General features: G+C 42.9%; 1 long non-coding RNA gene across 2 annotated transcripts; it reads left to right on the top strand.

Moving 5' to 3' along the window:
- The first annotated feature begins 563 nt into the window (after positions 1-563).
- Positions 564-15,413, top strand: LOC306971043. Of its 2 annotated transcripts, none has more exons than XR_013793432.1 (3): positions 564-630; positions 12,661-12,798; positions 15,308-15,413. It is a non-coding gene; the product is annotated as an uncharacterized lncRNA (long non-coding RNA). The 2 variants fall into 2 exon arrangements; XR_013793433.1 differs by lacking the exon at positions 564-630 and adding an exon at positions 5,763-5,822 and having other exon boundaries at positions 12,664-12,798.
- The last annotated feature ends 6,969 nt before the right edge of the window (positions 15,414-22,382 follow it).

The raw sequence follows: 22,382 nt of genomic DNA, 5'->3' as shown, positions 1-22,382 counted from the left end.
GGTTTGAAGCTTTTTTGTTGCTTTTTCATCACTCTTTAGTCGTGTGTTTTTTTTTTCCCTTTAAGATTTGAGTAATGCCAAACTGGAGAAAACACACTCTGTTAAGGTGGGGATTAGGAGGTTAATGATCAGACAAAACTAAGTGGAGATTCTCGTCAGTTTCTTTCTCATCAACTACTTTTAATTGAGCCTAAGCCTATAGTTTTTAGTCTGCAATAATAATAATAACAACACGAGGACTAAAATGACGCTGAAATACTTCAGTCGATGAAACTGGGCCCTTCCTGCCGTGGTTGTTTGGGGCTAAATTTAGCCCGAGGGAAAAACACACAGGAAGAGGCCGAGGGAGAATGGGAGGAAGTGTCTGCGGGGGACAAAGGCTGGACCAGGGAGCAGAGAGGAGTGCGGTCCACTGCACAGAGACACCCACCCGGCGGGACGCTGGACTGGACCAGACCGGACCGGACCGGAGGAGAGTAGACGGAGAGGAGCGGGAGACACAGGAGGAACAGGAGACACAGGAGACACAGGAGACACAGGAGACACAGGAGGAACAGGAGACACAGGAGACACAGGAGACACAGGAGACACAGGAGACACAGGAGACACAGGAGACACGGCTTTACAGAGGTGAGAGGAGGTTACTTCATGCTGTTTTTGTGTTTGGATCAATGTTTCTGCTGAGAAATTAGTACATTTCTGAACCGAGCACGTTTACTCCAGTGCGGCTTTAAATATGTGTAAAAGCTTCTTGAAAAAAGAGACGGAAACGTGGATGAAAAACGTGATGAAAAAGCAACACAAAAATCAACAAGAAAACCACGAAAGAGGGAAGGGAATCTTATTTGTAAAGCGCTTTTCATTTGACACACGTCACACCCAAAGCGCTTCACACGTGACAGGGAGGGGGGTTCATTCACTCCATGCTGATGGTGGTGAGCTGCATTTGTAGCCACAGAGTCCCCTGGGGCAGACTGACAGAAGCGTGGCTGCTCACATCTACGCCAACGGTCCCTCTGACCATCACCAACCACTCACAATGTCCTGCCCAACTGTGCACCTGCAGGAGCCGGGAACAGCTTTTAATCTGTAAAGCACTTTGTAACTTACACTGACCTACAGACTGTAAACTCTAAAGGCAGGAAAGCTTTTAGATTTGGGTAAAGCCAAACTGGTGCACTCCACCAGTGTTTTATTTTCTGCAGTCGCGGAAAATATTCTGGTCTGGAGGAGAAAAAGTTTGGGGAGGGGCCACTGCTGGATCGCCATGGGTTTGTCGGCACTGGAGATTTCATAGAGCACCTTCTGTTTTTGTTTTATTTCAAGACTATAAACTTTGTAGACCCGGGAGGAGCTCGGAGTAGAGTCGCTGCTCCTTCTCGTCGAAAGGAGCAGCTGAGGTGGCTCAGGCCTCTGTTTCGGATGCCTTCTGGTCGCCTCCCTCAGGAGGTGTTCCAGGCATGTCCTATGGGGACGAGGCCTCGTGGAAGACCCAGGACACGCTGTTGGGACAATGTCTCCGAGCTGGCCTGGTGTCGCCTCGGGGCCAGAACAGCTGGAGGAGGAGGTGTGTGTGGATCAGAGAGTCGGGGCATCTCTCATGAGACTGCTGCCCCTGTGAGCCAGCCCCGGATAAAGCGGAACAAAGTGGATGGATGGAAACACTGTAGATTTTCAGTTAAAAGTTTGATTTATTTGGTTTATTTGATTTATTTGGTTTGTTTGGTTTATTTGATTTATTTGGTTTGTTTGGTTTATTTGATTTATTTGGTTTGTTTGGTTTGTTTGATTTGTTTGGTTTATTTGATTTATTTGGTAGGGACAGTGCAAGTTAATGAACAAGTCACACCGGATTGTGCTAATTTCCATCTGTCGTCCGTCAAACACACCCTCATTCATCCTGGCCTATTGTACATGTTTTTAGTGGTAGGGAAACCGAGGGAGTACCCGGAGGAAACCTACGCCAGGGTTGCCAGGTCTGGGCAGCCAAACCCGCCCAAAAATATCTGAAAACCCGTGGACATAAGGCGCAGCTGGAATTTTCAATATTATTTACTAGTTAACAGAGCCCATGTGCTCCTGCGATGATGAGAAACCGCCCCTACTCCCCTCCCTTATTGAAAAAGCAGCTCACAGAGCCTTGGATTTGCCTTCAAAATAGTGATTTTGATCAAGTCAACATTGATTACAGCAAGGCAAAAAACCGCGGACAGTTTTTTTCACCCGCGGAATGGCTTTAGAAACCGCCCAATTCCAAGACCTGGCAACCCTGACCTACGCAGACACGGGGAGAACATGCAAACTCCAAGGTAGAAGGTTTACATTTATAAAAGTTGAAATAGATTCTTCCGAAAAGCCACCTTTTGCTTTGATTTTTGATTTGCACTTTTGGCATTTTCTCAATGAGCTTCACAATGTCATTTACAGTAATGGCTGTTAGACCATTTCAGGGACGACCTTATGAAGCTCATTGAGAAAATCTCAAGAATGAAGGGCGACAATTTTAAAATATTTCACGTATTTTGAGTTATTGCACCTGTTTTTGTTCGCAACATAATCCCACGTAAGGCATTTATGAGGGATTTTTCAATGAGGAAAATATCTGTCAAAATAAATGCTTGTTTTATCAAATTCCCCCACTCATTTCTGTTTTATGCAATGTTTCCAAATCTCAAGAACTGAAATATGCACTGTTTTTACTTACCTATACAAGTCCTAATCCATGCTGTACAGTCAGGTTTGTTGTTTTCCTGCTGCCGTGGACACCTGTTTGTAAATAACCATTATGTAACTTCAGACAGTGCTCCTTTATGAATACACAATGAGCCGTCTCAGCAAATACGCAGCCGATTCGCCCTCCTTTGTACATTCAGCATTGTGTTAATCGTTCTTTGGAAACATCTGAAATGAAAATGGAACTAAAGCGGACTATTATTAGCGTTTATTTTATCGGACTGTGCAGATAAACGCCGTGGGAGAGTGCACAGCTGCGGATCGCTCTGGAAAAACAACTCAGTCAATGGAAAGTCCTGGTTTTGTCCAGGTTCAGACCCTGGATTTGACCTACTTTACGGTTTTGTGGACTCTGGATTAAGGCTGTTGCTTTATTTTCCTAAACCAATACTTAAACGATAGTTCCTTTTCGATACCGTATATCTAGGCTAAAATATTTGTCGACTAGAACCAGAAAACTGAACAATAGTATTTGGAAGATCAGCTAAATATTATTATAATTATTATGAACTATGCCGGGTTTATCTCCAATGTCAAGAAACGTGGGGAAATAGGGAATAATTTGGGGAGAAATTAGGAGAAATAAATAGGTATAAATTAGGTAAAAAAGGAAAAATCTCTCGCACACTGTATACTTGCAACACCAGTGTTCTTTTAAACAATAAAACATACATCCAATCACAGAAATAAACTTGATTGAAACTTTACAGACTCTTACACCCAAGGGATTAAATGATGAGCTTGTTTTGAATGTTTTTCTATAGAGATTCCAGTGTCATGCCATGTTCATAGGCTGTGTCTACTTCCTTGGTGAACATATTGATTTGCATAAACAGTATTTAGGCAGATTCTCTATCTTCGAGCTGTCTTATATATCCATTTCCCATATGTATTGCATGTGTCACTAAAAAGTTTTAACTGTATATATATTTTTACTGTATATATGTATATTTTTGACTGCTTTATTCACTACATCCTGGCTTTGTTTATTTCTGTGATTGGATGTATGTTGTCTACATATGCTGCCTATGTTTAGCCATAGGCCGTTATGGCAGCTTCCTGTGATGCAGCCGGCCACGCCCTATTTAAGGAGGGCTTCTCACTCACAAAAAACATTTTGCCTGACGAAGGCCACTGGCCGAAACGTTGCATTAATAAAAGAACACTGGTGTTCCAAGTATACAGTGTGTGAGAGATTTTTCCTTTTCTACATTTGGCCTCTATGCCTTCTTTTACGCACCTGTTTAAAACAAAGAGATGTGCGAAGTAAACCTTCTTTGAATAAATTCGGTAACAAATGGTGAAAAAGTTTGTAAAAAATTGGGGAAATAGGGAAAATATTAGTAATAGAAAATGACCAAAAATGAGTGGGAAAATTTGTAAAACGAGAAAAAATTGGGGCAAAATGAGAAGTCGCGTTCACGTTTTAGAATGTAATGAATGTCATGTCAGAAGGAGGGCAGGTGCCAATACAACTATGGGACAAATGACCAATGTTGTTCCTCATCAGTATTTGGAAGTGATTGGATTAGAAAAAATTTAATTATACATCACAACGTGAACGTAGAGGAGCTACGCGGAAGTTTGAACGATTCTGGCTAGCGTCGAGCGGACGGGGTTGCGGTGGGCGGGACTCGCCGCTCCACTATAAAAAGGCCTTCACTCCCCTCCAACCACAGACCACACGCTCTGATCGCACTCAATGAGATACAGAAATCTCATTCATCATGTGTGAAACACACAGTTCTCAGCATAAAAAAGATACTGTTTGTCGGAAAGTAAACATTGTGAGCTATGATTTGCTAATCTGCAACTTTCACTTAAAGGGGCTAGATGTAAGTTTTTTTCTTCATGTTTCAACAATGTCCTAAGGTGTACAATGAGCCCAGACAAATTCATCACAACTGCCTCTAAAATCCTGCACTGTCACTCAAAAAGGTGTTACTTCGAGTCTGAAGTGCCGTCATGCACGAGCTTAATATAGAAGTTGCAGTTACTCGTATTACCTGAGGTGGCAGTAGTGAGTATTAAATAGCTAACTTGCATCTAGCCCCTTTAAGTCTCTCTTTTTGTTTTCTGTATTAAGAAAATAATACTTCCATTTAGAACTCAGTTCACAGTGCAGAGCGTTGTTTCTGCAACCCTTGAACGCCTCAGCCTCTGGTGCTGCTTTGCTTTTTAATCACAAGGAGGAAAAAGATCAATCACGTGTTTGTTTTTTGTAATAATTTCTCCTATATTTGTTGCTTTTACCATATTTGAGTTTCAGAATATAATATAACTCTTACATCCAGCAGAAGTCTGAAGTTCTGTCTAAAGCAGAATCTCCGTGACTTCCTTCTTCACTTCTCAGTCTGTGATTGAAGAGCAATGAGGCCTCAGCCTTTTTACTGGAAACAAAGAGCTCACTGTATTTAGCCTCATGTTACTGTCACTCATGGTGTCTGACCTAAAGTCTCACTCTGAAGAAAGTCCATTCACATTTACACTGAGAAGGTTGGAAGGGCGCCCCCTGGTGTCACCTTGCATCCAAATGCCCGGAACATAACAGCGGGTCCTAATCGGGCTCAAGTATTCTAAGGGGTTAAACTTACACATGGCCAGCTGTACTTTTTACTTGGGCGCCTGTAGAAATGTAGTGAAGTAGAAAGTGTTTATCTTTCAAATTCAGTGGAGTAGAAGTTTAAAGTTATCAACAAAAAATACCTCAAGTAAATCTTAGTATATTTACTTTGTTACTCTCCACCTTTGTCAGAATTTTAAGACGATATTACGCCTCGTCAGATAACTTACGTCACGACCAAACCACAAACCAGACTTTGAGACGCGCATGTTACTTGTACCTGCAAAGTAACTACTACTCTTACTCGAGTAAACGCTTTGGTCACTGCGCCGTCAGCTCCGAGCCCTCATTATTTGTGTTTCAGATCTTACATCATGAGTTGTAAGTCAGATGACCTCCCTCCCAGTTTCAGACACTCCTCTGTGTCAGAAGCAGCTGCTCTTTCACAGACAAACAGGCGCTCGGCCAGAGAAGCACGGATTTAACAGCGTTTGATTCAGAACAGGACGAAAACACGGGGAAGTGAGTATTATTATTCCTTTTTTTATCTCTTTATTACATGAAATTTGATAATCGCAATTAACAAATCTCAAAACTTGCCTGATATCATGTCCTTTTTGGAGAAATTTCCCTGTGTCTCCCAAGGACTAAACTGGGACTTAATGGTTCCATCACAGTGGCAGTAAAGAGGTCGTGGGTTCTATTCCCAAACCGTATGGAGCCTTTCCTTCAGACTTTATTCCTTTTTTTTTCCTGATTCAGACATTACACCCAGTTAGGACTTCATTTCTGATTCCAAACAGTGTTAAATAATAGACCGCCTGACCATCCTGTACCTGTATTTAACTGACTGTTCTGATCTGGCGCTGTCGTGGGTCAGGTTTAGGTTCAGCAACACTATGAGCCCAAAGATCAGCAGAACATCCTGAATCACCAGGTTACTCCATAGATGGATTTCTTCTTCCCTGATGGCGTATTCCAAGATGACAATCTTTGGGATGTGCTGGAGAAGGCTTGGCGCTGTGGTCACACTCGCTCATCACAGGGTTCCCAGCGGGGTCTTAAAAAGTCTTACATTTGATTTGGTGGAGAAATTGTCTTAAAGGATCTATATCCTGCTATTTTAGCCATTCCAAAGTTAAGTATAGGCCTTTATATGATATATTGTACCTCTACCACTATGGAGCACTCATTTTTGTGATAAATATAAGTGTTTTCTGGAGGTATTTTTCGAACCCGGAAGACACAACGCTTCGATTCAGTTAACTCCGCCCCCTCTCTCCGCACATATAACTTTACCGTAATATAAATAAACAGCAATAAGTGAAGTTACTTCACAATGCAGTTATACGGAGTTGACATCTGCAACACAGCTTCATAAATGGCTAACACACATGCTAATATGCTAACACACATGCTAATATGCTAACACACAAGCTAACCCGCGTTTGGACTGACTCACCACTCTGGTCCATCGCTGTTTACATTGTGGGACTTGCGTTGGTTAAAAAAGTGAATCCACTTTGATTCTGGTGAAGGTTCCCCAAACATCCATCAGTGACAGTCACAGAAAAACACCATTTTGGTGATACTCGCTGAATCCCGGAGAAAAAAACAACTTCCATTGGCCTCTTCTTGAAAAAAGTTGAACAAACTCCCGTCCTCGTAGCCAAACGCGCTTCTTTTTCTCCGTGACATGATCGTTAGGTAAGAATAAAGAACAGGTGTGTCCAGTTATAACGAGCTCCATCTTCACAGCTGCAGCGCAAACATGACTGATCTGTTCAGACGCTCAGGGATGTGTTTGTTTTGGCCACAGCTGACCTCTCTTACGACAGAAATAATGAAAAAGCTGTTTTACAAATTAAAATCAGGCTGTAAGACATTACATTACAGACGTCGAGCACTTCCGTTCCGCTGTGACGACACAACTGAACACTCAGTCGTTCACCAGGAGAGGGAGGAGCAGCTGCTCAGAGAGCAGGATTCAGGAGGATTACTGAGAACTGCATGAATGAAGCCACAAACCACTCTGGGGGTGTTTTTGATAAGGAAATAGCATAACAACATGGCTAAAAGCTCCAAAAAGTCGATTTTGCATGATATAGGACCTTTAAATTTCGAAGCGTGTGTTTTTAAGACCTGCTCCTCTAACGGATTGTTTATAATCATTATTAATGCAAGAGTTTTATGCTTGGTTCATAAAGAGGTCAGACACTGTTAGCATCGCCTTGTGACTTTTTACTCTTTAACTTTGGGAGGCAGCTGCCTCTCAGTCAGAAGACAGTTATAGTTATACTTTATTAATCTCTGTAGAGAAATTTGTTCTCTGCATTTGACCCATCCTCAATGTCTCTGGGCAACCTGGGGCTCCATGATGTGGAGCCAGGCTGGTGGTCAGAAACAGCTGGCTGGAGGATTAATCTATGCAGACATGGGGAGAACATGCAAACTCCACACAGAAAGGCCCCGTCCAGGTGGTAATCGAACCCGGGACCTTCGAGCTGTGAGGCACGAGCGCTGCCAACACCAGAAGGATGCACCTTTGGAATGGAACGGCTACATAGATACAGACGGCATCGCGCCATAGAAGGGGGCGTGGCTTTGCCGAGGGGGAAAATAGAATCTTCTGGGAAACACAGTTTTTCACACTTTTTAGCCATTTTCTGGTGAAATATTAACTTATTTATCACATACAAATAAAATAAAGTCTAAATCGGGTCCACATGGATGTTTATTCACAGCAGATTGTTCAGTAGAAGCGAAAAAGCGGTAGTCATAGCTATTGCTGGCTAGCCATTAGCATTAGCACGATGCTAGCATATAGCATCATGTTAGCATTCTCCGTTATTTATGTATTTATGGGCTGTTGAACCACTTTGCTCCTCCCAATGTCTTTGTATCTTTATTTAGTAAAAGCTATATTCATAATTCTGCATTTGTTAAACTATAGTTTTTGAATCCAGAGATGCCGTCTGTATCTATCCTTAGCACCTCGCGGTTAGCTTACAGAAGTTTATTACGACAATGTGTAATGTGTAATGTAATGTAATGATCTGTGAAATTAACATGGCTGCCCAATCTCCTCCTACGAGACACCACAGAGCTCCAGAGCCTGTCAATCAGATTTAGGCTTCCACTTTTTATTTCTAATATACAAAAAACAGGATGGATTTGAGCTATATATGAGAAATATAGCCTAGCGTTGTCATATGGGTCAGCAATGTTTAGAAAAAGTCTTTGGAGCCAGGCTTTTAAGCAGTTCAAGGGAAGGTCAAAGTCATAAAAACGCTGTTTACCAAGTGTCTATTGGAGTCGCCCCAGGCCACAAGGGGGTGGTATTACAGCAACGTATATATGTGTTTCTAATGACATCACGCATAGTTCCTGCGGCCATTTTGAATACCGAAGTAGCATCATGCAGTACTACAATATGCTACAATATCTCTACTCAGGATGAAAGTAAAAGACAACTGATTGACAGTAGCATTTTTTATGTACTCATGTATTCATTGCTCAACAAGATAACAGTTAAAACACGGCCCCAGAGATGCGTGTTTATGCGAATAGACGTTAGCATGCTACCAGTTAGCAACTGGCTACTCAACACGATAAACACATGTGTGGCTCACATCTATGAACACTGAGGAAATGGTGGTTCAGGGCTTTCTCTTGGAGAGGTCGGAGCTGAGCTGTTGAAGCTAAATGCTAACCGGTAGCATGCTAACATCTTAAACACTGACTCTGGTTTCTCTGGTTAGATAGATAGATAGATAGATAGATAGATAGATAGATAGATAGATAGATAGATAGATAGATAGATAGATAGATAGATAGATAGATAGATGAACTAAGTCAACCTTCCACTATTGCTCATGACTGTGTGACAAAATGCGATGTGTCAAATCGCGGCTGCGAAGTGTGACAGCTGTTTGTTTGTTAGCCGTGTTGCAGCCAGTGTTGATGCATGCCCCCGTCGTCGTGGAAACGCCCGGGCCGCAACAACAAAGGCTTTAATTCATGAGCTCCACAACAGACCCACGTCACAGGCTCCGCGCTCCCGATGCGCCGAGGGGAACGTGACGTCTGTGAGAAGTCCCCACTGCAGGGACATGAGCGGGACGAAAACCGTGACCAAGATCAACTGTCACGTAAGGAACTGTGCAAAAAAAGAAAAAAAAAGTCATTAAAAAGCATTAAGTTGGATTGAAACTGGCGTTAAATTTGAATTTTTGGGAAAATTATCACATTGCTCGACTATTTATGGTGCATAAGTTCATCAAAAATGTGATCCAGAACTTAGTCTGCTGCTATTTTAGCTGAAATTGTTGCCCGCTGTGGCAAATTTTCCTTTAAATATTGAGATTTTCCATCATTTTTCTGCTTGATAGAATGTTTGCAGATCTTACTAAACAAAACATGCAGATTTGCTGTTTGTGGCATTCAAGATTTAGCTATTTGGGCATTAGGATTGCATTAAAAAAAAACATTAAAGGGATATTTTTGTCATAGGGCTTCATTTCCTAGTTATCAGAGTGTTGCTGATTTCTGGAGATTTTTATCATTTTTTTTTAAATCTGCAAAATTGTTATATTTCAAAAAGGTTTCAGTCAACACAGATATCGGTAGTCTGGTGTTATAAGTGATTTGCCTCAGGTGCACTGTGCTTGGGTCAGACTGTTTTTAATGCAGGCTACTAGTTACCATAGACATGAAACTCTTCAAATATAAGGACTGCAAGAATTGAAATATCCAGCTGTATGCAAATGAAAATGCTAATTACCATTCCGGCACGGTGGCCTAGTGGTTAGCACTCGTGCTGCACAGCTAGAAGGTCCTGGGTCACGGGGAACATGGAGTTTGCATGTTCTACCCATGTCTGCATAGGTTTCCTCCGGGTACTTTGGTTTCCCTCCTGACTAAATGTGTCCTCTGTAGAGCACATTTCTAAACCTGAATATCTCCCACCAAATACACACTACTGAATTAACTCTTTTTGGCCTCAGAGGACATTTAGAGCTTTTCACTGATACCAAATGTGGCTTTTACAATAGTATTTATTGTTTAAAAAATGTCCACTGTAGTGGTAGTCCATTTTGATGGAGGAAATAAGTACAAAGATAGAAGAAAAAATAACTACAGACCAAACGAAGCTCTGAGACACTTTGGTGCCTCCGTCTTCCAGAGATGGTGGGCAAAACATGCATCAAGATCAAGATGCAAGAGCAAAGCCTGTCCACAAAGTGCAAGGCATTCCTCTGTGTTTCCAAGAAGAGGAATTACTTTTTGAAGTATTAATCCAACAAAGCAAAACCAAAGTGACGATGGACAGATGTTTGGATGTTAAACTCATTCTAATGTTGACCTTTTGGTATTTTCTTTGGGACCAACTTTGCCATCAAGGTTCATTTTCAGACGTATGGCCTTCCAATGTCCACTGTGGTGGACACATGATGTCTTAAATTTTTTTCCTAAAAAAACTGTTCAGTCTTCTGAGACACCCTCAGTGCAGGACGGAGCGCTACCGCAAAGCCTTCATCCCCACTGCTGTCAGACTGTACAATAAGACTGTGAAGTAACGCCGACTGTAACAAGTGAATTTCTCCTTTGTGAGATTAATAAAGGTTTATCTTATCTTATCTTATCTTATCTTAATTACCTTACAAAGATTGGGGGATTTGATTCTTATTCTAGAATTATGCTCATTCTAGCCTCTGCCATAAAGGCCAGATTTGTGCAGTTTACGACCAGTAGTTGTTCTGTGGACAGTTTCCCCCATCTGAGCTGTAGCTCTCTGCAGTTCATCCAGGGTCGTCATAGGTCTTCTTGGTAACAGCTCTGGTAAGTTTAGGAGGACGGCCGGGTCAATAACTTGATCCTGGACCTGTCTGGTGTGTTCTTGGACTTCATGATGCTTCTGCTCCACAATAGTGTCTGAACAGACCTCTGAGACCATCACAGATTAGCTGTATTTGAACGGACATTAGATTACGCACAGGGAGACTCTATTTAGTCATTGGGTCAACATGTGATCATTCAGAAATCATCAGGCGACTTCTGAAGGCAGATGGCTCCACTAAAAGGAAAGGGGTGTGGATTAGGGGTGGGCCATATCGTATCGTTGTCTGTAAGCTTCTAAACGTAGTACAAAGGATGCTGCTGCAAGACAAAGGTCTGATCTACATATTACTCCAGCAGCTGTGATGGGAGTTCTTGAGAACGCTCATGGTTGAGAATGCACATTCACTCTGATAAAATAACTTTTTCTTCAAATAGATTTTCTTACTAATTTCCCAATTTCTCTCCAACGAAACCTCTGGCTGAGCCTTATGTCAGTGAGGTTGAATGAGTCTGCTGATTTCTTGTTATACAATACATCACTATGTTTCAAAAGAGCGATTCATTTTCCAATAGGAGCTTGATGTCTTCAACACAGCTATTTGGTTACTTGAAAGACTTGCAATCAGACGCTCGCAGCGCGATTCTAAAAAAACATAGAGCTATTGCTGACCACTAATTTGTGAATGAACATTGTTCCCCAATTCTTTGGTTTTGCTTTGGTGACAGTGGAATCACTTTACAAGCCTATCTGACCCTTAAGGTGGCAAAGAAGGGGCTAGATGCAAGTTTGCCATGTTATACTCACTACTGCCACCTCAGGTCATATGTGTAACTGCAGCTTCTATATTAAGCTCATGCTAGCATTTAGCCTCTCTGCCTCTCCTCTATAGCTCCAAACGAGGTGAAGATAGAAGCTACCAAGCTCTTCCGCGTTTTCCTTATTTAAATATGGTTATGTGAAGTGTTACATGTCCTCCTACAGGCCAAAGCTGCAACTGCACTTATAGGAATGCTATAAGCCTCTGCTAACTGCTCTGGCCTGATCTATGGGATTGATTGCGACACAATTCATCAAAATCACGGCCTTAAATGTGATTAAAAAACATTCAGTTACATTCACACAGGCACTGAATAAAAATGTGTTGAAAAATTATGACATCGCTCAATAATTTTTACTATGCATGTCCATCGAAAATACCAAACTCTTGGTCTAAAACATTCAGGTGCAGTTTTAGCTGAAGCTGATCAAATGTATTTTTTAGAAATTAAATGACCTGAACTGAGCCATGACTAAAACAGGATGAAGCCAACGACGAAACCATGTCCCCACTTCCAGTTTGGACAGGAGCACATGATGTTATTGATCCTGCCATTGTCCCTCTTTCCACTCTCTCAATGGTTCCCGTATGAAAGTGCAGAACAGCGGAGCCTTGAGTCAAAACGAGGCCTGAACCGGGAGCTGAAGCACAAATGAAATGATAGATGTTTGTAGAATGACGTGTGCTGTTCCTGTCTCCCTGTAGGAGCGCTGTGATTGGCCGGAGCGCTGTAAACAGGAAGTGTCCCGTCTCACTTCCTCCAGAGCTGCACGATGGGGTCTCCGAGTCTGAGGAAGGCGGCGACTCTGGACGAGCTCCTGCATCAGTGCATCCAAGTGTTCGGTCAGTGCCTCCTCCTCCCGGTGACGGTGTGTCCAGGCCTTTGGTGCAAGTTCAGCTGATCGTCACACATTTACAAACTGCCTCAGTTCTGGGTCCGGGAGGGGCTAAAGGACCCAGAATGGCTTGTCTGGTGGAATAACTGTACTAGCTCTCACTTACCTGTACTGTAAACGGTCGTACACATTAGCAGGCTGTCTACTGTGGAAGATAATTCTAAAGAAGCACAATAGAGACGTGCATGAAGATCAGCTGAGCTCTGTTTCCAGTCAAAGCCCAGAGCCAGTAAGGCGGCTTTGTTCTGTGCAGTCTGAAGTTAAGTCAGGTGTTTGACTGCACCGGATCACACCTCAGAGCAGTAATCCAGGTGGGACAACATCAACTGATGAACCCCCAGGACTCTACAATCCGGAGTCAGAATCGAGCTGCAAAAAATGAATCACTCGATTAGTTTAAAGCAGTACTAAGTGACGTGTTTACCTTAATAAATCCTTTTCGTAGTCCCTGTGGGGGTAATACAAGTGTTTATGGGATGATTGGAGGGTCTTTCCCTGGTGTCTCTGGCCAGAAAACCATGCTTGCAACTTGACTGCCACCGGACCGGAGTCACCAATACACACTAATAGAATCACAAAGAAGAAGCTAACATGCTAACAGGCAAAGCTAGCTGCGGGCTAGTGTCACTTTAAACAGTATTTGCAGCCAAGTTTGAGTGAAACTAATTATGGAAACATTGTATAATTGGATGTACAAAGTCCCTCTCTCCCTTCGCCTTTTCTGTCAGCGTAGTATTTACTCTCCAAGACAATAAGTAAAAAAATCGCAACTTGCTAGACACCTGCAATTGCGCTTATGGCCTCTAGGCCAAACAGCTGATCGTTGATACGTGGCTGATAAGATAAGATAAGATAAGATAAGATAAGATAAGATAAGATAAGATAAGATGGTACTTTATTGATCTCACAGATGGAGAAATTGCATTCGATGAGAGAGCATCCGGCAGCAGCACCCATTCAGTGGCACCACTCTTTTTTTTTTTTTTTCTTTGGTGAAAGATGGTTGTGTCGCGGCCGCCATCTTCACTGTTTTGGTCACAGGAGGAGCACTGGTTGATGGGAAATCCGTAGGCGATGACCACGGCGGTGGAGCTCTTGCGCTTGGCCACGATGTTCTTGGCCACACAGGTGTAGTTGGCCGTGTGGGACAGACGCGCCTGCTTGATGATCAGGTTGTGTCCACGGTGATGTAGAAGTTCCTCGGCCGTGTCGATGATCTCGTTGTCCTTCAGCCACTCCACCCGCATGACCTTGGAGGATGGAGAAACTGTAGCTGCCCTCTGTCTCCTCTGATCATCTGAAACGCTGGGCCTGTCCCCGTCTCAGAGCGTGGTGTCCTGATAGTGCAATTGTCACAAGTACAGGTCCTTTGATCACCGAATACTAGGTACTAAGAAATGACCACAGAAAACAGGAGTTTATATAAAAGTTTATTTGTAATTTATTTGTATTATTTTTGTAAGCTAAAATCTGTGGCTCGCAGCCGAAAGTGCTTACGTCCCTTTACTTAGCGTTTCGGGAGCGGTGAACTAGGTGTGTCCCCCAGTGTCCTCCTGGTCGGTTTACTCCCCGTACGTGGCACCTTCTGTCCCAGTCTGATGAAGAACAGAAACAGGAAGGACAGTGGGATACGTCCCTGTATACTTATCGTGCATGGCGTTGTCTACAGTCCCGGAGGCCGGTCCCCACTTCGATCCCCCCGTCTGTGGCGTCTGATCGGAAGACTGCCGTTCCGCCGTGTCAGCTGTTCCCGGTTCCGCATCTGTCCCTAGTGCTGGTGTACCGTCCCGCCCAGTTACGTCCACTCCATTCACTTAAAAGCCAGCCGGTGGCCTAGGTTGACCAATAGGAACAGCTCTCGAGGCAATTGGGCCGTAGTCCGATTGATCCCAGCTGTGCTACGTAACACAATCAAAATTGCGATGCAGTGGGCAAAGAAATGTCATGAAAGAAGAGACCCCTGTAACACAATGTTTAAAGTAAATGCAGTCGACCCACAAGGCGCTCCAACATGTGTGAAAACAAAACACCCTACTATTAGTGCTGCTGACGAAGCTCCTTGGATGAGAATAGAAATGTCCAAGAAGATGACAGCTTGAGAACCTTGGTCTACAATAGAAATGTCCAGTATGAGCTTACAAAACATGTATATTGTACATATAAAAACTTGTTGGCTGATTTGTAAACTTGTTAAATTGGTGTCTTTGACAGACAGAGGTTAGGGACTATAGACAGATTTCACGGTTTAAGGTGAGGGAAAGTAAGGTGTGCTTTATTGTTCCTTCAGGGAATTTCTTTCTTGGGCACATGACGCTGCCTCACAACATTCATCATGCATTATCGCATTGTTCACATATGTCTAAAACGATTCCCAGCAAAGAGCATCCGTTAGAGTACATAAGTACATTCACTTGTTACACTTTATGCTTATTATTTATGTTCATGTTTGTGTGCAGATCACAGTGGAGACGTGAACGGCCATGTTCTTCCTCGTGTGGTGCTCCTCATGCATCGCTGGTACATCTCCTCCACAGAACTGGCCGAGAAACTACTTTGCCTATATCCTTCAAACACTACTTATGTGAAACTGTTACTACTGTTATTACTACTCCTGTTGCTACTGTTACTACAACCACAACCTTTTAAAAATAATCCCGGCCAAAGTATTGCAGTGAGAATCAAATTTTTTTCCCCCTCATAATTAACATAAGATTTGACATGAAATCATTTATTTCACTCATAATCTTTTTATGTATTTATTTATTTATTTATTTATTATTATTATTATTTTTTTTTATTGGTTAATTGTCATCCATGGGGGGGAGGTAGAGTAAGGGAAAATATATATATGTATATATAAAAAAAAAAAAAAAAAAAGGGGGGATACACCAAAAACACTGCTTGATCAAGTGAGCAGACTCTCTCCTCATCAGGTCAGAGGGTTGCTCTAAAGTGATGGAGCGGTCTCTGCTATGCTGCTGCCTCCCCACCACGGACAGGCAGCAGCAGAATTTAAGCACCATGGTCTTACCCCACCTCAAAATTAAAGAATGCAAATAAATAAATAAATAAATAATAATAATAATAATAATAATACTAAAAAGAAAATTAACGACAAAGGTAGAGGTGGATATTAGCCAGGTAAAAACACTGCTTGATCAAGTGAGCAGACCCTCTCCTCATCTGGTCAGTGGGTTGCTCTGAGGTGATGGAGCAGTCCTTGCTCTGCGAGTTGCCTCCCCAGGGTCGGGCAGCAGCAGAGTTTAAGCCCCTGGTCTTACATCCACTTCAAAAGGGTATTGAACTTATAAGTAAAAATGATTAATAAATAAATAAAATAAAATTATAAGCATTGTATAATTGGAAAGAAATGTCTTCTATTTGATTGATTTTACTATTCTATATTTTAGTTGTATGACTATTACTATTATTATTATTATTATTAGTATCTTTTTGTTTTTCTTTTTTTGTTTTTTGCTCCTTTCTATGTTGCCAAACTCTCCTTCTCTTGTGTTTCCCCTATAAACATATCCAAGTCGCACTTAGCATTTCATACAGGCACGCACACACATGCACACATGCGCACACACACACACACACACACACGCACACACATGTAAATGTTTAAGGTAGCACTTCTAACTTGTGCCCTTTTTGTTGTTGTTGTTGTATAGAATTTGTTTTATGATTATTACTATTACACGTCAGTGGACTTGTCTACTGTTTTTGTATTGTTCGTCTGCACTACCTTAAATAAAAAAAATAAAAAAAAGGACGAGATCTTTCCGTGTGACCAGTGTGACAGTCGATTACAGCCCGAACTCCTTGAAGCACCACCAGAGAAACAGCGACAGACCAGATCCCTCTGAGGAACCTGGAAATCCGGCTCCACAGAGTCCAGATGTGAGGCTCCAAAACATCGAGTTTCACTAGACCAGGAGTCCCCAACTAAAGGCCTCAAGGTCCGCAAACTTTACCTCCTGCACTTTCAACATATGTCTATGTAGCAGAGTGGAGGTTACTATAAAATAAATAAAAATAAATATGTTGCCACAACGCCACCCAGTATAACTGGGAAATACCTAAAACAAGTCTAAGGCACACAAGTTCGTTAAAAAGGACCGGGCAGAGGCAAATGATTTACAAAAGACTTTTGTTTTATTACACCAATTAAGTTTGGTTTCTTAAAAAGTTCATGTTGTTGTTTCGTTCTTTAAAAGCTGAATCCAGGACGTTCAGAGGAGAGCAAGTGGACAGACATACAGGCAGGGGAGGCATGATGGTGCTGCCAAGACCCAGGTAGCGAAAGCGAAGCGAGACACCCTACGAGCCCGCAGACCCCGGACCACGTCCAGCTATACGGCACCACTCGGACCGGCATCAGCAGCGCATCGAGGCATGGAAGTTGCATACAAAGTGGATGGCCTTAAGCCTACGTCGGCGGCTTGACGCTCCCGACGCGACGCACAACCAAGCAACCCCAGACTAGCCGCTAGCGAAGCCCCGCAGCAGGTGTGACGTCAGAGAGGTGAGAGGGCAGGTGATGGGGAAGAGCCCCTTTTATAGCGCGCCCCCTACGTGCCATTGGCTTAATGCAGGGACACCTACCCCACCTCACTACATCTAGTTTACATTCATTATTATATTCATTAAATGTTGAATATAAAGATATATAATAAGAGTTATTTATTTATTTTCCCCGTAGTGGGGCTATGGTGAGTGTTTTTTACTCTGTGGTGCAGGATTAAGCTTAGCAAAAGATGAAGAGGCGAGGGAGCTTTGCCACTGGGGACGATCTGAAGATGCATTAGTGCCTGAACAAAATCAACTCCAGGTCAGTGTTTGATGAGAGAACAACATTCTACCACGATATAAAAAAAATAGCTTAAAAAAGTAGATTTGGCAACATTTTAATTACATCAAATAAACACAACCAGGTCATCGGCCTCAGTCGCCTTCAGTTCAGCTCTGGCTCCACTTTGTGTGAGTTCTCATGTGTGCGTTGAGATTACAGCTCTGGATGAACTCTTTAGTGCAGACTGCACAGCTGTAAAGTTTTATCTGCTGCGTGTATTCTGCTGTGCGTCGAGATTTCTCTTCTGAGAAAAGGACTTGTTACATACAGAGCAGCTGAAAGGTTTATCCCCTGTGTGCGTCCTCATATGTGCATTAAGATGAGCCTTTCTCACACATTGAACAGCCGTGAGGTTTTTCCCCTGTATGAAGTCTCATGTTGACTTTGAGGTTGGAGCTCACGGTGAACTCTTTATTACAGAACGAGCAGCTGTAGGGTTTATCGCCCGTGTGTGTTCACATGTGTATGTGGAGATGACTCTTTCGGACAAATGTTTTCTCACAGGTTGGACAGGTGTAAGGTCTCTCTCCTGTGTGTATTCTAAGGTGGATTTCTATATTTATTTGAAAAATATATTCATAATTCAGTGTTTGTTGAAGTCTTTATTTCCCCTTCTGGCTGCTTTGAACATGACCATATTTGGGGGATTCCAGAGATGAACGTGGTGATGTCATAACAGCCCAGTAACCATGGCAACTATACCTAGCCTTCTTACCAGGAGGGTGAGTTCTGTTGCCATGGACACATGGCACATACCTCTGCGTTTGACCCGCCTCAGCACTTGTGAAGAGACCCTTTAACTCAACGACAACATGTCTCTGTATTTAAGGACGTTTACAGAGGGCACGGAAATGATAGATTTATCAGACGATGATCTATCAGACACTGATGAACCATTAGACGTTACATCCAATCATCATGTGCAAGGGTCCAAAAGACCATCAACAGCCGTACCCACGAGGCCCAAGGTCAAAACACACCTCGTCACAAACACAGAGGCCAATGACAGCTCCTCCTTCGCCAAGAGGCCGATGACAGCTCCTTCAGCTCTCTACGGAGACACAATGGAGAATCTTCCAGGATCGTGTGAAAGCATTTTAGTAAGACCAAAATCGTCAAGACGTGTCAAGACACGTGTAAGTTCTGCAGAGCCCCACAGGACATCAAAACAGTCTCACATTTCCATTAAGACGTCTGTTGAGAGTAAAATTAATCCAGACTTCAAGCACCAAATGGTCCACTCAACACAGGGAAAAAACGAAGAAAATTCCCGTCGAAAGGTGGACAGACTGAAAACAGAAACACCTGTTAACCTTTTCAGTGTGTGTTCGGACAGAAAAAACACTTCTGTCCTGCATAACACTGACATGTACATGACTCCCAGTGAATCAAGCAGTAGATTAAGCTCGGTAAAGAATTACTTTAAAGGCCTTTGGAAGAAATCAGCACACAAAAGCCAAAGAGATGACCGCTCCTTTTCAAAACAAAATTTCGGCGGGTCAGGATCATACCACACAGACTCTTCATCTGATGCCGGGCCCGTGACAGAACCAAGGCTTGGATTGCACAGATCTGACCTAAATGAGAGCATTGATGTGCCAGGCTGGAGCGGTGAATTCAAAATACCGTCTACAGCTGAGCCTACAAGGACCGAGGTCAAACCCATACACGTCCCCAAGAGGCCGCAGGCAAATAATACAGCTTCCTACGGTGATACCACGGAGTTTAACCTCCAAGGATCGTGTGAAAGCATTTTAGTAAGACCAAAATCGTCTTCTGAAAAGACACGTGTAAGTGCAGGATCCGACAGGACTCCAAAAATACAGGAGTCTCACATTTCCATGAAGACGTCTGTTGAGAGTAAAACACCGGGGAAAAAAGAAATAGATTCCCGTCGAAAGGTCGAAAAGTTGTTCGCCTGTTGCCCTTCGCAGAAAACGCCAACGCCTGTTCACCTCTTCAGTGTGTGTTCAGACAAGAAAAACACTTCTCCTAAAACTGACATGAACACAACTCCCAGTGACTCAGGCAGAAAACTAAGTTCGGTAAAGAATTACTTTAAAGGCCTTTGGAAGAAATACTTTGACAAGAAATCAGCACAGAAAAGCCAAAGAGATGACCGCTCCTTTTCAAAACAAAATTTCGGCGGGTCAGGATCATACCACACAGACTCTTCATCTGATGCCGGGCCCGTGACAGAACCAAGGCTTGGATTGCACAGATCTGACCTAAATGAGAGCATTGATGTGCCAGGCTGGAGCGGTGAATTCAAAATACCGTCTACAGCTGAGCCTACAAGGACCGAGGTCAAACCCATACACGTCCCCAAGAGGCCGCAGGCAAATAATACAGCTTCCTACGGTGATACCACGGAGTTTAACCTCCAAGGATCGTGTGAAAGCATTTTAGTAAGACCAAAATCGTCTTGTGAAAAGACACGTGTAAGTGCAGGATCCGACAGGACTCCAAAAATCCATGAGTCTCACATTTCCATGAAGACGTCGGTTGAGAGTAAAACACCGGGAAAAAAAGAAACAGATTCCCGTCGAAAGGTGGACAGACTTTTTGCGTCTTGCCCTAAGCAGAGAATAGAAACGCCTGTTCATCTCTTCAGTGTGTGTTCAGACAAGAAAAACACTTCTCCTAAAACTGACATGTACATGACTCCCAGTGAATCAAGCAGTAGATTAAGCTCGGTAAAGCATTACTTTAAAGGCCTTTGGAAGAAATACTTTGACAAGAAATCAGCACGCAAAAGCCAGCGAGATGACCGCTCCTTTTCAAAACAAAATTTCGGCGGGTCAGGATCATGCCACACAGACTCTTCATCTGATGCCTGGCCCGTGACAGAACCAAGGCTTGGATTGCACAGATCTAAACGAAATGAAATCAGAGATGAGACTTTAACCATGAAGCAGAAAAGCCAGGGTCCCTCGCCCGACTGCGCAGCCATGGGACCCACAGCTCACACAGACAATACCGATACAGACGACAGCTTCTCGGACACATATGACTCCGACTCTGACTCAGAAACATCTTCACTCTCTTCCTTCCATAGCGCAGGGTCTCAAACTCCCAGTGTGTACTACAGTTTAGATTCCAACAGTCAAACTCCGCCATGTTGCCGATTCCGATTCCGACGTCCGAAGACGCTGCCTTGGGTCTGGGCCTGGAGAAAATTTCAAGAGCAGACGAGAAATTGCAAGTTATATTTTTTCATGGCTATCATTGCTGTCATAGTTGTGATCACATTATATGTCATTGCTCCTTTATCATAGTGTTACTTGCCGTTAGGGTTATATGCCCTATCTCTTGGGCAAAATTGGGAGAAATTGTGGCAAAAAATATGGAAAAATTGGGAATAAATATAGAAAAAATACCCTTGTGTGGCCTTCGCGGGTCATTTTGACCCGCTGTTATGCACCGGGCATTTGGATGCAAGGTGACACAAGGGGGCGCCCTTCCAACCTTCTCAGTGTAAATGTGAATTGACTTTCTTCAGAGTGAGACTTTAGGTCAGACACCATGAGTGACAGTAACATGACGCTAAATACAGTGAGCTCTTTGTTTCCAGTAAAAAGGCTGAGGCCTCATTGCTCTTCAGTCACAGACGGAAAAGTGAAGAAGGAAGTCATGGAGATTCTGCTTTAGACAGAACTTCAAACTTCTGCTGGATATAATAAGAGTCATATTCTGAAACTGAACTCTTATATCCAGCAGAAGTCTGAACTTCTGTCTAAAGCAGAACTTACTTACTACTACTTACTTAGTATATATATATATATATATATATATATATATATATACTTACTCGTACTCGTACTTGTTACTCGTAGTATACTCGTATATATATCTTTGCTGTTCCTAGGAATAGGAACAGCAAAGGAACAGTATATATATATATATATATATATATATATATATATACATATATATATATATGTATATATATTTATATATATATATATATATATATATACATATACACACACACACACATATATAGGCCCAGGACAGGCTGGTGGGACTATGTCTCTGAGCTGGCCTGGTGTCGCCTCGGGGCCCCCCCAGAACAGCTGGAGGAGGTGTGTGTGGACCGGGAAGTCTGGGCATCTCTGCTGAGACTGCTGCCCCGCGACCCGGCCCCGGATAAAGCGAAAGAAAACTGAAGGATAGATGCTTTTGTTCCCCGATTTAATATGGTCTAAAAAGGAGGAAACTTCCCATGATTTGATCGTTAACCATGTGTCATCCACATACCTAAACCAGTGGCTGGGAGTCTCCCCCCGTAAGATGTCAAAATATGTTCCTCTACCTCCTCCATGTACAGGTTTGCGACAATGGGGGAAACCCATTCACTCGGCGGGAGAACACGCCTCTGTATATGAAATAGGTTGTGTTGAGACAGATATCTAGCAATTTACACACCTGATCTGGACTGAGAGGAGTGCTGGTGTTCAAAGAGTGGTCATGGGTCAACCTTCTCCTCACCACCTCCACGACCTTTGACCTTCTCCACAAAGTCCAAAGAGTGTTGATACTGCTCACCACTGGTCTAAGGGGGATATATCTGGTTTCTGCACTTTCGGTAACCCATAAATGCAAGGTGTTGCTTCCCCTGGGTAAAGCCGGTAATAAAGAGTCTATCTATCACCTGCTCCCTCTTCAAAACCTTC

Source organism: Gobius niger (assembly GCF_951799975.1).
Source record: "Gobius niger genome assembly, chromosome: 12".
Taxonomy (NCBI): Eukaryota; Metazoa; Chordata; class Actinopteri; order Gobiiformes; family Gobiidae; genus Gobius; species Gobius niger.
Note: the sequence above shows the minus strand (reverse complement) of the source record. Positions and strands in the feature narration are given on the sequence as shown.